The following is a 15,843-nucleotide window of genomic DNA, read 5'->3' as shown; positions in this document are numbered from 1 at the left end:
TCATGCCCAGCTTCCAAGAAGACCTGAGAAGTTTAGCACCACCCACACCCATTTCTTAGGAGACCTGTTTTAAGGCTGTGTAGATTTTTCTATAAACAGACATATGTGTGAAAGCTACACACTGGAGGAATTAAGGAAACCATTGGATCTAGAACAATAGATCAGAAGAATATTAACGTTAATCAGAGGCAAACAAAAATTGTAATATGTTTTGATTACTGATTTCTTTTCAATCTTACCTGATCCTTTGAATCTGTATATAGAGGAATCTTGGCCTATGCCCTGGGGAAGAACAGTACCTCCTTTGCTTTGTTTCCTCACTTCCTCTTCTTTTCTTTCCTTCATGATTTTGTTTTCCTTTGTAAAATAGTCTTAAAACCATGGATTAGAATATACAGTGTTATATATCTTTTTTTCTAAAAATATCCTGTATAGTAGGAAATATATAGAGAGATATAGATATAGATATAGATACATAGATTGTGTGTGTGTGTGTGTGTGTTTACTTCTTACAATACTTTTAAAATGGAGACTGTCAGAAAAGATTTTATGGTGAGTTCTCATTTAAACTCTTTCATCTTTTCCAGAGATTTGGTAGTTAGTGGTAAATAAGATAAATTTTTGAAATTAAAATAGCCAAACTAAAAAAATAAAGAAGTCAAACTTTTCCATATAACATAACAAAAAAGAAACAGAATCACAGAGTTGTAAGCAGGTATGGATGGAGTTGGCCGACGTCAGACCTTTTGGGTTCCAAGACACCAGGAATTGGACTTTGAGACTGAAACAACCCAATGGAAAGTGGATCTATTTGCTAAGGCTGCCATAATAAACTACCACAAATTGGGTGGCAGACATGTAGGTGCCTGGTTGGCTCAGTCAGTTGAGCGTCCGACTTTGGCTTAGGTCATGATCTCAGTTTGTGGGTTCAAGCCCTGTGTTGGGCTCTGTGCTGACAGCTCAGAGCCTGGAGCCTGCTGCAGATTCTGCATCTCCCTCTCTCTCTTCCTCTCCCCCTCTCATGCTCTGTCTCTTTCTGTCTCTCAAAAAGTAAACATTAAAAAAAATTTTTTAATGGCAAAAATGTTCTGTTTCACAGTTTTGATGACCAGCAGTCTGAGATTAAAGAGTCAGCAGAGCCGTGCTTCCTCTGAAGGTGCCAGAGAAGGATCTATTCTAGGCCTCTCTCCTAGGTTGTCATACTTTGCTGGCAATTTCTGGTGTCTGTTGGCTTGTAGAAGCATCACACCAATCTCTGCCTTCATCATCACATGATTTTCTCTGCATGGGTGTCTTTCTCTTCATATGGCACTTTTCTTTTTTTGTAATTTAACTTTATTTTTTATTTTTTTTAAACTTACATCCAAATTAGTTAGTATATAGTGAAGCAATGATTTCAGTAGATTCCTTAGTGCCCCTTACCCATTTAGCCCATCCCCCCTCCCACAACCCCTCCAGCAACCCTCTGTTTGTTCTCCATATTTAGGAGTCTCTTTTGTTTTGTCCCCCTCCCTGTTTTTATATTATTTTTGTTTCCCTTCCCTTATGTTCATCTGTTTTGTCTCGTAAAGTCCTCACATGAGTGAAGTCATATGATTTTTGTCTTTCTCTGACTAACTAATTTCACTTAGCATGATACCCTTCAGTTCCATCCATGTAGTTGCAAATGGCAAGATTTCATTCTTTTTGATTGCTGAGTCATACTGCATTGTATATAAATATATACCACATCTTCTTTATCCATTCATCCATCGATGGGCATTTAGGCTCTTTCCATACTTTGGCTATTGTTGATAGTGCTGCTATAAACATGTGGGTGCGTGTGTCCCTTCGTAGTAGTGCAATTGCTGGGTCTAGGGTAGTTCTGTTTTTAGTTTTTTGGGAAACCTCCATACTGTTTTCCAGAGTGGCTGCACCAGCTTGCATTCCCACCAACAATGCAAAAGAGATCCTCTTTCTCTGCATCCTCGCCAACATCTGTTGTTGTCTAAGTTGTTCATGTTAGCCATTCTGACAGGTATATAAGGTGGTATCTCATTGTGATTTTGATTTGTATTTCCCTGATGATGAGTGATGTTGAGGATTTTTTCATGTGTCGGTTGGCCATCTGGATGTCTTCTTTGGAGAAGTGTCTATTCATGTCTTTTGCCCATTTCTTCACTGGATTATTTGTTTTTTGGGTGTTGAGTTTGGTAAGTTCTTTGTAGATTTTGGATACTAACTCTTTATCTGATACGTCATTTGCAAATACCTTCTCCCGTTCTGTCGGTTGCCTTTTAGTTTTGCTGATTGTTTCCTTTGCTGTGCAGAAGCTTTTTATTTTGATGAGGTCCCAGTAGTTCATTTTTGCTTTTGTTTCCCTTGCCTCCGGAGACATGTTGAGTAAGAAATTGCTGAGGGCAAGATCAAAGAGGTTTTTGCCTGCTTTCTCCTTGAGGATTTTGATGGTTTCCTGTCTTACATTGAAGTCTTTCATCCATTTTGAGTCTGTTTTTGTGTATGGTGTAAGAAAGTGGTCCAGGTTCATTCTTCTGCATGTCGCTGTCCAGTTTTCCCAGCACCACTTGCTGAAGAGACTGTCTTTATTCCATTGGGTATTCTTTCCTGCTTTGTCAAAGATTAGTTCCCATGGCACTCTTTTTGTAAAGATACCCATCATATTGGATTAGATGTATACCCTACTTCAATATGACCTCATCTTAGTTTGACTAATTACACCTGCAGTGACCCTATTTCTGAATAAGATCACATTCTGTGGTACTGAGGGTTAGGACTTCAACATATAAATTTTAGGGAGAAACAACTCAACCCATAACAGTAGGGTCTCAAGACCAAACTCATGGCCAGAAACCAAGGGCCAAGAACAAATTTTCCCACCTTTGAAAGGAGGCTGACTCAAGCTGCTTGTTCTAATTTACATACCTCAGATGGTGAGGAGGAGTCAGAACTAGGCCAAGCCACCTCCTTGTTCAGAGACTGTGTCTATGATAGTTCCATTCCAGGAATGCATGCGTCCTAGTGCAACACTTGTTCTGGAGAATCTAGGTGCAGGTGACTGCAAAACTGGTATATGGAGATGAATGAGTTCAGAGAGATAGCAGAGAAAGTAAAATGCTTTCATGTAAATTAAAGTTGTCAACTAAAATTCTAAAGCACACAGAAGAGAGTCAATGGTAGGGAAAAGAGCTAAAAATTTTAGCAATGAACATGATGAGTATAGTTCCATAATTCACTAGTTAAAAATGGCTTTTAAATAAGTATGTTCAAGGGGCACCTGAACAAGGTGGCTCAGTCAGTTAAGCATCTAACTCTTGATTTTGGCTTAGGTCATAATCTCATGGCACATGAGTTCAAGCCTTGCATTGGGCTCCGTGTTGAAAGTGCAGAACCTGCTTGGGATTCTCTCCTTCCCTCCCTCTCTGCACCTCCCCCTGCGCACTTGCATTCTCTCTCTCTCAAAATAAATAAACAACAAAAAAAGAGGGAATACTAAAAGAAAATAATAAAACCAAAACTGGCAAATGTGAATCCAAAATAAGAGGTCATAAAATAAAACTCATGGAAATTGTGGATATAGTTATAGATATATGTTAAGAATTGAAAGATAGTGCTGAAGATTTCATTTAGCACATAATTAAATGATATGATGAGATGAAATATATGAAATGAGTTAAGATATATAATGTTATATTGAGAAGTTACAAAATATGTATATTAGGAGACCCAGAAATAGTGGAGAAATGACAGAGAAGTTATATTTGAAGAGATGATAGCTAAATAAATGTTTTTCCAGAATTAGAGAAAGATATACAATTTAATTTACATTATAGTGAAGCTTCAGAACATCAAGGGTAAGGGGAAAATTCTAAAAGCAACAAGATAAAAAAGACAGATTACCTAAAATGACAGATGATTTGTCATAGTAGAGTCTAGAAGAAAATGGAGCAAGATCTTCAGAATGGTGAAGAATATACAGTCTTCATTATGTGTGAATTCACCTACTAAAATTTATTTTTGTCCCGCAAATCAATACTCACAGTGCTATCATAGTCATTTGTGGACATGCACAGAGAAGCTGAACATTTGAGTCACGCAATATACACGTTCCCAGCTGAGGTCAGACAAGGTAACACTGTCTTCTTATTTTAGTTTTCACACTGTAGTGTTCTTTTTGCAGTCTATTTAGTACTATGTTTTCCATATATTTGTGTGTTTTGTTAGTGATTGTACTATTTAAAATAATATATAATAATATAGTATATAACTATATACTATATTATATATATATTATGTATATTATGTATATATATATATTATGTAATTATATATATTATATATATTATGTAATGTATATATTATGTAATATATATTATACGTAATATATATTATATATATATTATATATATATAATATATTATATATATTATATATATTATGTAATGTATATATTATGTAATATATATTATACGTAATATATATTATATGTAATATTATATGTAATTATATATGTAATATATTATGTGTAATATATATATATATATATATATATATATATAAAGTATGGTGTTTTTAAACATAAACATACACAGAACAACATTCTTTATTGATAGGTTAGTGAAAACATTGTGACCAGAGGCTCGCAGAAACCTGTGTACTCCCTTTGGAATAAGAATTAAATCTCATCTAGGAATTATAAACCAAAGAAACTGTATTCTTCATAGACTTAAATAGGGCAACACATCTTTTTTGTTTAAGTTTATTTATTTATTTTAAGATATGGGGAGAGGGAGAGAGGGAGAGAGAGAGGGAGAGGGGGAGAGAGAGGGAGAGGGGGAGAGAGAGGGAGAGGAGGAGAGAGAGAATTCTAAGCAGAGTCAGTACTGTCAGTGCAGAGCCCAATGTGGGTCTTGAACTCATGAACCTGTGAGATCATGACCTAAGCCGAAACCAAGAGTTGACCACTTAACTGACTGAGCCACCCAGGATCCCCAGAGGGCATCACGTTTTTAGCAAGAAACCAAACCAAAGAATAACTTATCACATGATACTATATTCATTTCCTGGTGGTACCTACTGTTAAAGTCATTTTGAATTTTGATTTTTTTCCTATATCATCCTATGTATACTGAAGAGCCCATTCGTAAAAAACGTCTCATTTTTTTTCAGCGACCTAGGGCAAACATCACTCTTTATAGGTATTGATTGTTGTTTCAGGATTTTTATGTACTTGAAATTTCCAAGATATTATCTTGATTAAAAGCATTCGCTATATTCCTTTTAGACTGTATATGCTCTCATTGGCATTTTTTTATTACCATACAGAATTAAGACTTCCGTAAAACCCAGAGAGAGGACATTTGTGTAGCTGCTAACAAGAAGCAGCTGTTTTCTATGGGAGATCAATCATTATTTTCTGTATTTCTTATTCAATAACCTTATTTTCAACACGTGTCATGTCCTGCGAAGCGAACATTCAGGGGGCCTGTCATGTAACAGAACTGGACACAGCTTGAATTTTGAAACAGCAGAAATTCAGCTGGAAAAAAAAAGAGTCCAACGTTTTCTTCTTTAATGATTTTGCTATTATAATAATAATGGGTTTTACAGATACAAAAAGAATGTAGATGGAACTCTATTTGTTGGAAGGAAATTCTGTGTGTTAAGTGGAGATAGGGCAGACCTCAGGAGGATATCCAAGTTTTCTTTTTTACTTCAAGCTCTTTTGTTGTTGTTGCTTCTATGTTCTCTTCACATAATTCTTTCACCTTTATCAACACCTTTTAGGGCCCCAGTGGTCTCTACCTTATCAAAAGCAGAATGAAGAAAGGATATGATATCGCTGATTTAATTCCTGGTATTACTGGAAGTAAACTCTCGTGGAGAATTTTATTTAATTTTTATCAGTTTGTCTTTGGTTAAAGGGATTTCCAACATTCTGAAGTAGGAGAGAGAGAGAATCTAGAAGAATCCTCCTGAAACCCCTTAATAATAATGAAAATAATAAAAATAACATTGGAACCTAACATTTATTGACTTCTCACTATGTACCAGGCTGTATGCTATCAGCTACTTTAATCCTCAAGACAATCCTATGGGTCAGGCACTATTATGAAGCTCCATTTTTATACATAATAAAAGCTTCTTGAGCTTACCTAGCCAGCAGCCTCAGCATCATTCAGCAGGTGGTTAGAAATGCAAATTCTCAGTCCCCCCCACCCCAACGTGAAGACCAGAAACTCTGGGCTTGCAGCCCAGCAATCTTTTTTTTAACAAATCCTCCAGGTAAGTTGGATTCCTTAAAGGCTGAGATCCTAAACTCTGGCTCCCAGTGGAAGGGTCTTTTCTGCTTTGTACTAGAGAGCAGAGGGCTGTGTCGCATTTGTTTGTGTTCCAATGCCTAAAAATGTGCTTGATTCTTAAGAGGTGTTCAATAAAGGCACACTGCATAGCTGTGAATAAATCTGTAATGATTCATTTTATGTAGCTGTATTGAGGGTAACAAGATGATCTGATCATTCACAAGCCCTCTTTAACCGGGTCTGCTTTCTTTTCTTTCTAGTGGGAAGATCTGTAATTTATTTCCAGCAAACATCAGGCTATGGAGACCTCAGGTCCAGTGTGCAGTGATGGGTGTTCACTTGTGAATTGGAGCATTCTTCTTAAGACTTCAAGGTCTGAGCAGTGCACCTGATTCATTGTTTTTGTATTTTGACAGGCTGGGGATAGGAAGTGGAAGGGAGAGAGTATTCCAGGTATTCAGGGACTGAGAAGTCACAGTAGCCAGACAGACAAGTCATGAACACATAAAACAAATAAGCACCAAAGCCTGAATTACTAATATAAAGCAACAAGAGAAGCCACATTTTAAAGCAGATCATAATTAATAAAATAATTTATACAGATAGTTATTAAAGATGTTGAGTTTGGTATTGTGTCCAGAGCCCTAGAATAGGAATCAGCAGGTCAGGACTCCAGTCTCCAGTCTCCATTAATTGCCATTTGCTAATGGGTGGATGACTTAAGCTCCTCGAGTCTCTGTTTTTTCATCTGTAAAAAACCCTACCTACCTCATAAGTTTATTAAAAGAATCAGAAAGCATAATGTACAGGTCTTTCTACTGTAACATGAATTCCTAAGAAAACACCACAGCCCTAAAAATAATGAAACTGTAAAAATATGAAGGGTACATTACCTAAACCAAATGCAACTTTATAACCAAAGCTCTATCTAAAGCAACCATGCTAATAAAAATACTACTGTTCTTCAAAAGACAAATTAAAATCATAAAAAGGAAATTCTGTAGTAAATATAGGACCTTACCTTAAAAAGTGTGTGTGTGTGTGTGTGTGTGTGTGTGTGAGAGAGAGAGAGAGAGAGAGAGAGAGAGAGAGAGAGAGAGGAAGAGAACACAGCTAGCTAAAAAGAGAGTAAGGAAAGCCTGAAGCCTTTGAACAAGAGGACCAAAGAACACCAAATGCATATACCTCCAAGAACAAGCCAGTTCAGAAGAAGAATATGGAGTGAATGGGCATTGGTTTTAGTTTGCAACACTTTCTGTATTTCAGTTGTATGGCATCCATTTAGCTGCTGATATGTGGTGGGATAAAAAAGCTAATATGTTGGAAAAAATTAGAATCGGAACCAATGCATTGAATTGACCTAATTCCCTTATTTATCAACATCTTATCAGCAATTCTCATTCTAGGAATACTTGTAACAAAACAGGCTGCATTTGGAAGTATTGTGAAGAGAGGTCCCAAATAATCAAAATTGTCAGTGTAATCAAGTCCTCTATGAATTTTTCATTAAATCTGTGACAACATGCAAATGGTGGTGTGCTGAGTGACTTAAGGAATATTAGCCAAATGAACGATTTGTGGTCTTTGAGTTCTATCCTGAGTGATTGGGATGTATTTTGGGCAAAGCAATCAGTTAACATACCTCTGTTTATAAAAATTTTACCGTGATACCAAGATAATCTCAGTATCTCCAGCAGTTAGTCATTTGGAATAAGCAAGGCATCCAGAGGCGTTTTTATGTTTATGTGCAGAGTCTGTTTAATTAAATGGTAACTTTTCAAAACTCAAATTATTGGTAACAAAAATAACCCATTGCAGTAGTAACGACAGTAATGCATTTCTTGTTGCCATAGCTTTGAAAGTCAACAGAGCGAGCAAAGACTGCTTCACCCGTTCCTTCATTTCATCTCTTTCCTACCTGCCTGTTGGCCTCCCTTCCCTAGGTTTTGGGCCCACTTGCTTCATGAAATGGTTGCCATGCTGGCAAGTTGTGTGAGGCTACATACCTGAAAAGAAGTTTATTGGACGCTAGGGTGTGAAGAGAATTCAGGGCAACATTGGAAAGGGGGAAGAGGCAGAAGCAGCCTGGAAAGGAAGTAGGGAGAAGCTGCTGGGGACTTGGAGTAGAGATGGACACATTGGGGTCTCCCATGAGACAAGCGTCATGCCCCATGACTGCAGAATGTCCAAGGACACGTGCAAAGCACTGGAAAGTGGCCTCCTATGTGCAAATTCTCCCAGTCTTAACGAAAAGGACCCACCCCATTCCCAAGCGTGGCACAGAGGTGGCAGAAATGTTGTCTACGGAGAGCCCTTGAGAGCCCAGCACATGAGTGGCTGCTGGGGACCAAAGAACAGGGCCATTTCTCCTGACTGGCGCTGTCCTGAGAATTTGTTACCCGATAGAGATCAGTGCACCTTATATTTGGTTTAGCAAAGCAAGTAAAAACTGGCATGAATTGTCTCTCCTGGTGTGGGATAAAATAAATCTCTAACACAAATGTAAAACACCCCTCCCTGGATTCTTAAGCAGTACATGAAATGACTTAGCTTCACCTCTCCAGGAACGCAATTTATACACACATGCATTTACCTTTACAAACCAATGTAATACAACACTTTTTAGAAGTATTGGGTCTGTTTTTTATAGTTATTCCACCTGTCCTTCAGTTTTACTAAATGTCTCTGATTTCTGATCTGTTCCCCTCATTTAGCTCTGGCCTTTAGAGAATAAAGTTCATTAGAAATATAAATAACACAGTAATTTTGAAAATATATTTATGACATGAGAAAATATTTATAGTTCAATATTCAGTGGGGAAAAAAGCAGGATATAGATACATGCAGCATGATTTGAATTTTATATTAAAACGAAAATGTAGCAAATAACTAGAACCAACAACAGGATTGAAAAACTAATTAGCTGGTGATGGGGTTGTGCCAGCTTCGGGTACAGATAATTGGAAGGAGATGGCGAATTCTGCTTTTTGTTATCACCCCCTACTTCTTGAGAAAAAGAAAAAAAAAAGAAATGGGGGAGAAAGTTTCCTGCAATGATGCCGTGAAAGAAGGTCCAAGGAAATGGGAGAGTTACTTGGGATTCCCCTACTACCTGATACATAGATATATGTACAGAGAGATTGAAAAATAAATAAAGCAGATATTGAAGTACACATGGATATGGATAAAGATATGGGTCTGGGAAAGAAATTCATAAAGATAGAAAGGTAGATACAGATCAGATATGTGAGACTAGAAAGAGATTCACCAAAGTGATATCATACTCTCTCCCAATAGTGGCTTAATGGGATATTTGATTTCCTTTTTAAAAATTCTTTTCAGTAATATGCATCTTGTCAAAATGATAGTGTATTACTTTTATAATGATGAAAATATTTTAAAATGTTTATGCATGAGATAAGCTTCAGTAAGCACAGACTAAGGCCCTATTTCTTTAGATAAAGAAGATTGTGTAAAGCTCTAGGTTTTAAAATTCTGATTTTTATTTTTCTTTTTGAAGAGAAGGTTCTACTATGTCACCTTCGACAACGATATTAGTCCTGGCTGATGCACAATGACAAATGCATTAAATGAATTTTTGGCTTTTCACTTATGGGCTGTACCAGGTTATTTGTATTTTTCCTTTTATTATCAAAATGTACATGTGTATAAAGGCTGCTTAAGGGTACAAAATAGTAAATGGCTCCTTCACAATAATTTTTCGTGAGTAATTCCTTTAGACTTCATTCTGGAAACCAACCTGTAATCTTGATCTTCTTCACTTCTCTGTTCTCTCATTGAGCTCATTTACAGACATGTTTGTTTGTTTATTTGTTTTCAACGTTTATTTATTTTTGGGACAGAGAGAGACAGAGCATGAACGGGGGAGGGGCAGAGAGAGAGGGAGACACAGAATCGGAAACAGGCTCCAGGCTCCGAGCCATCAGCCCAGAGCCTGACGCAGGGCTCGAACTCACAGACCGCGAGATCGTGACCTGGCTCTAGTCGGACGCTTAACCGACTGCGCCACGCAGGCGCCCCTACAGACATGTTTTAAAACAGTATACATTTTAGAATGAGTATTACCAACCACATCAGAACGAGAATCTTTAGAGTTTAGTCTTCATCTTTCATTTTGTGGGAGAGGTAGGAATAGAGGAGGAGGAAAGGAAATTAACCCTTTCTGCTGTCCCTTAACATTTCTGGAAATGAGTATATAAAAAGACTTATCTCCATCCTTTAAGGTTGTTATCAGGGCTTTAAAGAAAGTATTCTAAAAGGTTTGTATAAGACGCTAATGAACATGCTAAAGCATATTCACTATATTACCAACTAATTTGCTTTCCTTTCTACGTTTAGAAATGTTTTTTAAGAGCAGTTGCTACATTACTCCTTTTTACCCCATATTGATTGAAAAAGAGTTATGTTTAAGGTCTTGAACGTTGTGAGTTTGGTATGAGGAAATAAACAATAGCTTTTTAATATGGAAGTTGGTTCTAATTGAAAGAAAAGCTTTGAAAAATTGGTAATAAAAAGATTCAGCATATTACTTTCAGGATGACATTTTGATAATGTGTGATTTAAATTGAAAAGATGTGCATTAAATTTCTGTGAAAATATTCATGAGAATATTAGACATACATTTTGATGTAAGAATATTTAAAAGTAATCTAAAGTATTTTTCTGGGCTCATATATTTTTGAACAATTAAATTTGTTAAGCCCTATTAGATGTTTAATAAAGGCAAGAAAACAGCATCAAGTGTTCAAATTTACTTTCAAATCATATATTTTAAAAATAAATTTTTAATATCCTTATTCTATAATTTTTATACTTATGGAAATGTTATTATTTCAAAAAGTTTTGAGACAATCTTGAATGTATTATGTTCAGAGTTGATTACAATTATAGTTAAATTTTTATATGGGCAATTTACAGAAAACAATTATCAGGTATTTGTAGCAAATCAAAATAATGGTGATTCTAATAAAAAAAACACAATAGAGTTCATTTCTCTTTGAAACGTAAATTAATAACTAGTTGAAAGTGAGGAAGAGTATCTTTCCTTTATATGACTTTCCATCCAGCTAAAAGAATTACATCTTTAGTTAAACATGCATTCACATTTAATGTTTTTTGATTCCCTCTTCCATGAAAGGCTTTTCTTGGGGAAGTTTTAATAAACTGCGTTTTAAGTATCTTGGTGATGAAGGCTAAGTATTAATATTTTGTGTCTTCCACATAACCTCTCACAGCATTACTACTACTAACTATCTGTTTATTGACTCAGTTAACTAGAAATTTATCTGCTATTATTAGGTCCAAAAAACATATAAAAAAATATACAGGGACGCCTGGGTGGCTCAGTAGGTTAAGTGTCCAACTCTTAATCTCAGCTCAGGTGTTGGGTCACCTGGATGGCTCAGTCACTTAACCATCTCTTGATTTTGGCTCAGGTCATGATCTCAAGGTCCTGAGATCAAGGTCCTACCTCCGACTCCATGCTGAGTGTGGAGATTGCTTGGAATTCTCCCTCTTCCTCTCTCTCTGCCCCTCTTTCAGTCCATGCACTTGCTCTCTCTCTCTTTCTCAAAATAAATAAACATTTAAAAAAATACAGGTTTTACTGTTACTTTACATGTCTATTAAAAGCAGTCTTTCCTAGATATTGTTTTATATATCTTTTGGTTAAGACTTTGTCACTTTTTTGCTGTTTTACTTCAGTTACAATGCCTACAGGGCTTTGTCCAGATTCTTGAATGCAGGCTTCCACCTTAATGACCTTAACACTTATTTTTAAATGTAGATAATTTTCCATTTAACAGACATCTGGCTTTTTATTACACTTGCATCTCTCTTTATTATAAATATATTTTGCTTTCACCTCATGAGAGCCTTACAAAGGAAATTCAATACAGTTTCCCCCAATAAACTCCTTAAAAATTATAATAAAATGTTTCGCAGGAGCATGATACATGTCCAGAAATGTGTTAAATGCTTATAGAAACATGAAAATAAGAATTATTTCCAACATTAGCATTTTTACCATGTTTTTTTGAAATTCTTTTCTTGTGAATTACTGTGTTTCAAATTTGATTTCTGGCCTGATTTTTAAATAAACCGTCAGGAGATGGGTTCCCAGGAAGCAGACTCGGATGGAGATTAATGTGCATGAATTTTATTAGAGGGTACCCTGAGGATCAACAACTGTGGAAAGGAAGGGAGGGAAACAGAAATGGGTGTAGAAAGAAAATGGGCTCTGATGGAGTCGCACAAAACTCCAGTGGATCTCATGGGAAGTTCTGAAGTTGAGTCGGCGCTTTAGAGTTTTCTGACTTGGGGCCAGGGGCTGGGCTTTTATGCTCTGCACGGTGATTGGATTCGGGCTGGCCCAAGAAGGGGACACATCCTTGGATAAGAGGCTATCTTTAGGAGAGACAGTTTCCAAAGACGGGTGACAGTGGAAGGCTTTATACTGGCAGCACTCTTGGCACCTGGGGTCGAAGTCCTTCATTCCTGGAGGGGGATCGGGCGGCACAGCACAGCGCCCGCCACACGCATGTATCATGAGCAGAGCTGGACGTTTGCACTGACTCTGCATCAAGCTGTTTTGAGCTGAGGCACACTCACAGCCCTGGCACACAAAATCATAGAGCAGATGCTGCTTTCTTCTCCTACCTCTTTGCCTCCCTGACATTTTAGCTTTCTTTGCATATTTAGAAGACCAACCAGTGATGTGCTTTGCTCCCTGAACTTTTGTGTTTGAAAAATCAACTTGAAGATTGCAGATAGATGTAACTGACAATGCATCTGTTATATTGTTCTTATGTGGAGTTCCCCCCGAAATATTTGGTAGATCTTAATATAGTTTCTCTTTTGACCTTGTTTAATTTGAATGGACACTTTTAATTAAAGCCTGCAAAATTTCTAAATGTGCCATATGGTTTGCATAAAAGATTCAGAATAGAAGGAAGGGTAATTATTGTCTATGGAATAGCGAAAAGAATGTTCAACTAGCCAACTATCAAATGCAATTCAGATGTAAAAGACAAACTGAAGGAGCAATAATCAGTTTTAAATTATACCAGTTTTGAATTATATTTTCTGGCCTTCTTATTTCGTATAAAATTTGTGGCTAAAACCTTAATAAAGTAGTAAAGAGTCATTCCCACCAAAACTTAATTGTTTTCACAGTGATTACATGTAGCTTACTCTACATTTGTTTGTAGCAGTTATTTGGGAATACATTAAACCTTGAAAAAAGAGCATTTGTCCTCTGAGTGGATCAAAATCTTGAAAAATCTTAAATATGGGGCAAATATTGATGCTCTGTGCCTTACGTTCAGATTTTGAAATGCAAGTAGTAGATCTTGCTTGTAATCTGTCTTAAATTAATGAAGAAAGTAAAGGAAACCCTAGGAAAGGCATAGTTGTAGCTATGATATTATATATAGAATATGAAATGTATTCAATATTTGATAAATAGAGATTAGCTGCCAGGTGCTGTTGATTTCGGTTATCAGTTTTGGTGACATAATACATGTAATTTAAAAATATAGAAGTGATTCATTCTCGTTATAATATGTATAAATAATAAAGAGAAAGTGAGATTCTCTCTTCACTAATTCTTTCTACCCTTTGTGCTCACCCTTTCCTTTAGATTTAACCACTGATCTGTGTGTACCCTGAGCGGTCTTCTTATAAGCATTTACAAAAACATAGACATGTATGCATCTGCATAAAAAAAAATCTGTGTATACATTCATAGATCCTAAACATTTGCATAAATGTATATGCATATATATACATTATATGTAGACATCCATATCATGTCATATATATTCAGGAACTTTCTCTCTCACTTACCATTATGACAAACAATTTTATGCCAGCACATTTAAGTAGAACTTATTATTTAAAAACTTTGTGGGGCGCCTGGGTGGCTCAGTCAGTTAACTGTCTCACTTCGACTCAGGTCATGATCTCACAGTTCGTGAGTTCGAACCCCACGTCGGCCTCTGTGCTGACAGCTCAGAGCCTGGAGCCTGCTTCAGATTCCGTGTCTCCCTCTCTCTGTGCCCCTCCCCCACTTGCACTCTGTCTCTCAAAAATAAAGAAACACAATTTTTTTTTAAGTTTGCATAGTACTCCAGTAGGGTTGACTTACCAACTTTTATTTAACCAGTTTGAAGCATGTAAATAGATGTTCTTTGAAGATACCTTTATTTGATTTATTATAGTTTGCTTATTTATTAAATAGGTGGATGTTTTTATATTATTTATTTCCTTCAGGATCAAAGTGATATCTTTTTTCATTCTTTGTTGCCTAAATTTTGCAATACTTTAAATATTTTATTCATAGTTAGATATTCTTTAAGACCAGGCTATTAATTGTAAAATAAATCTATTATATTTTAAAAATACTTTCACATCCTTCTCTTCCAAATGTTCCTTTTTTTGTTCTGGAGCAGCCTCTTCTGTGCTTTTTTCTTTTTTGAGAATGTAAGTTCCTCTACAACATTATGTAATATGTAATAGCAAATGCCAAGTTCTTCATAAATAGGTGCAATACTCTAAATTAAAGTCTACTTCCAAATAAAGTTTATATTTGGGGTTAAACTTTCCATTTTTGAGGCATGCATTATAAAAACCTGACCTACTACTACAGCACATTCTTCCAATTTCTAATCAATGTCCATTCAACCAAAGCAATAACTGCTTCATAAGCTAAATTAGAGTGCCTTCTTATAGCTGATAATTCTTGGTACAGCCTCTTGAGCATCAAGTGCGAATTTCAAGAGAATCCGTCCCTCGACAAATTCAGCGTTATCAGCCTGAATCCAGACAGCTTTTGCTTCCCTTTGAATGTTACTAGCCTGTACTTTCCATCTCTTTCATTTGTGCTCCCTTTGTGAATCCACAAAATCATGTTCAGAACACTAGTGGAAGAAAGAGCATAGGGGCCAGAATGCATGTTTTCTTTACTTAAAGCACTTCAGCCCCTACAAATTTCTCTTTCTTGTTCAATTCTCACTGAGAACCTCATCTATATCGTATTTGCCTGCAGTCAGAAACTCTTAAATGATAAACCTGAAAATGTATTTTCCTTGCCCTGTCACGTCAGGTGCTAACAGAGTTCTCCTTCTTCAAATCAGATCCACTCTCTAAAATGAATGACTTAAACCTAAGTCTATTCTGTGACACTTACTAGAATGTTTCTAACATTTGTCAACTATATTCTTGGCATTACTGACTCATCTTTACTGAAGATTTGTCTTTTTGATAAGTGAATTGCTTTATTAGATCTCTTTATTTTTATTTATTTATTTATTTTTATTTTTATTTTTATTTTTATTTTTATTTTTATTTTTATTTTTATTTTTATTTTTATTTTTATTTTTACAGAAAGAGAGAGTATGAGCCAGGAGAAGGGCAGAGAGAGAGAGAGAGAGAGGGAGAGAGAGAATATCAAGCAGACTCCACACTCAGCACAGAGACCAATGCGGGGCTCAATCCACAGCCCTGGGATCATGACCTGAGCCGA

General features: G+C 36.2%; 1 long non-coding RNA gene across 1 annotated transcript; it reads left to right on the top strand.

Annotated features, from left to right (window-relative positions):
• Positions 1 to 3,728: 3,728 nt before the first annotated feature.
• Positions 3,729 to 15,763, top strand: LOC123380038. The gene is made up of 4 exons (XR_006585277.1): positions 3,729 to 4,126; positions 6,560 to 6,672; positions 7,706 to 7,772; positions 15,705 to 15,763. It is a non-coding gene; the product is annotated as an uncharacterized LOC123380038 (long non-coding RNA).
• The last annotated feature ends 80 nt before the right edge of the window (positions 15,764 to 15,843 follow it).

This window comes from Felis catus, chromosome C2 (genome assembly GCF_018350175.1).
Source record: "Felis catus isolate Fca126 chromosome C2, F.catus_Fca126_mat1.0, whole genome shotgun sequence".
Lineage (NCBI taxonomy): Eukaryota > Metazoa > Chordata > Mammalia > Carnivora > Felidae > Felis > Felis catus.
This window is presented reverse-complemented; position numbering and strand designations above follow the sequence as displayed.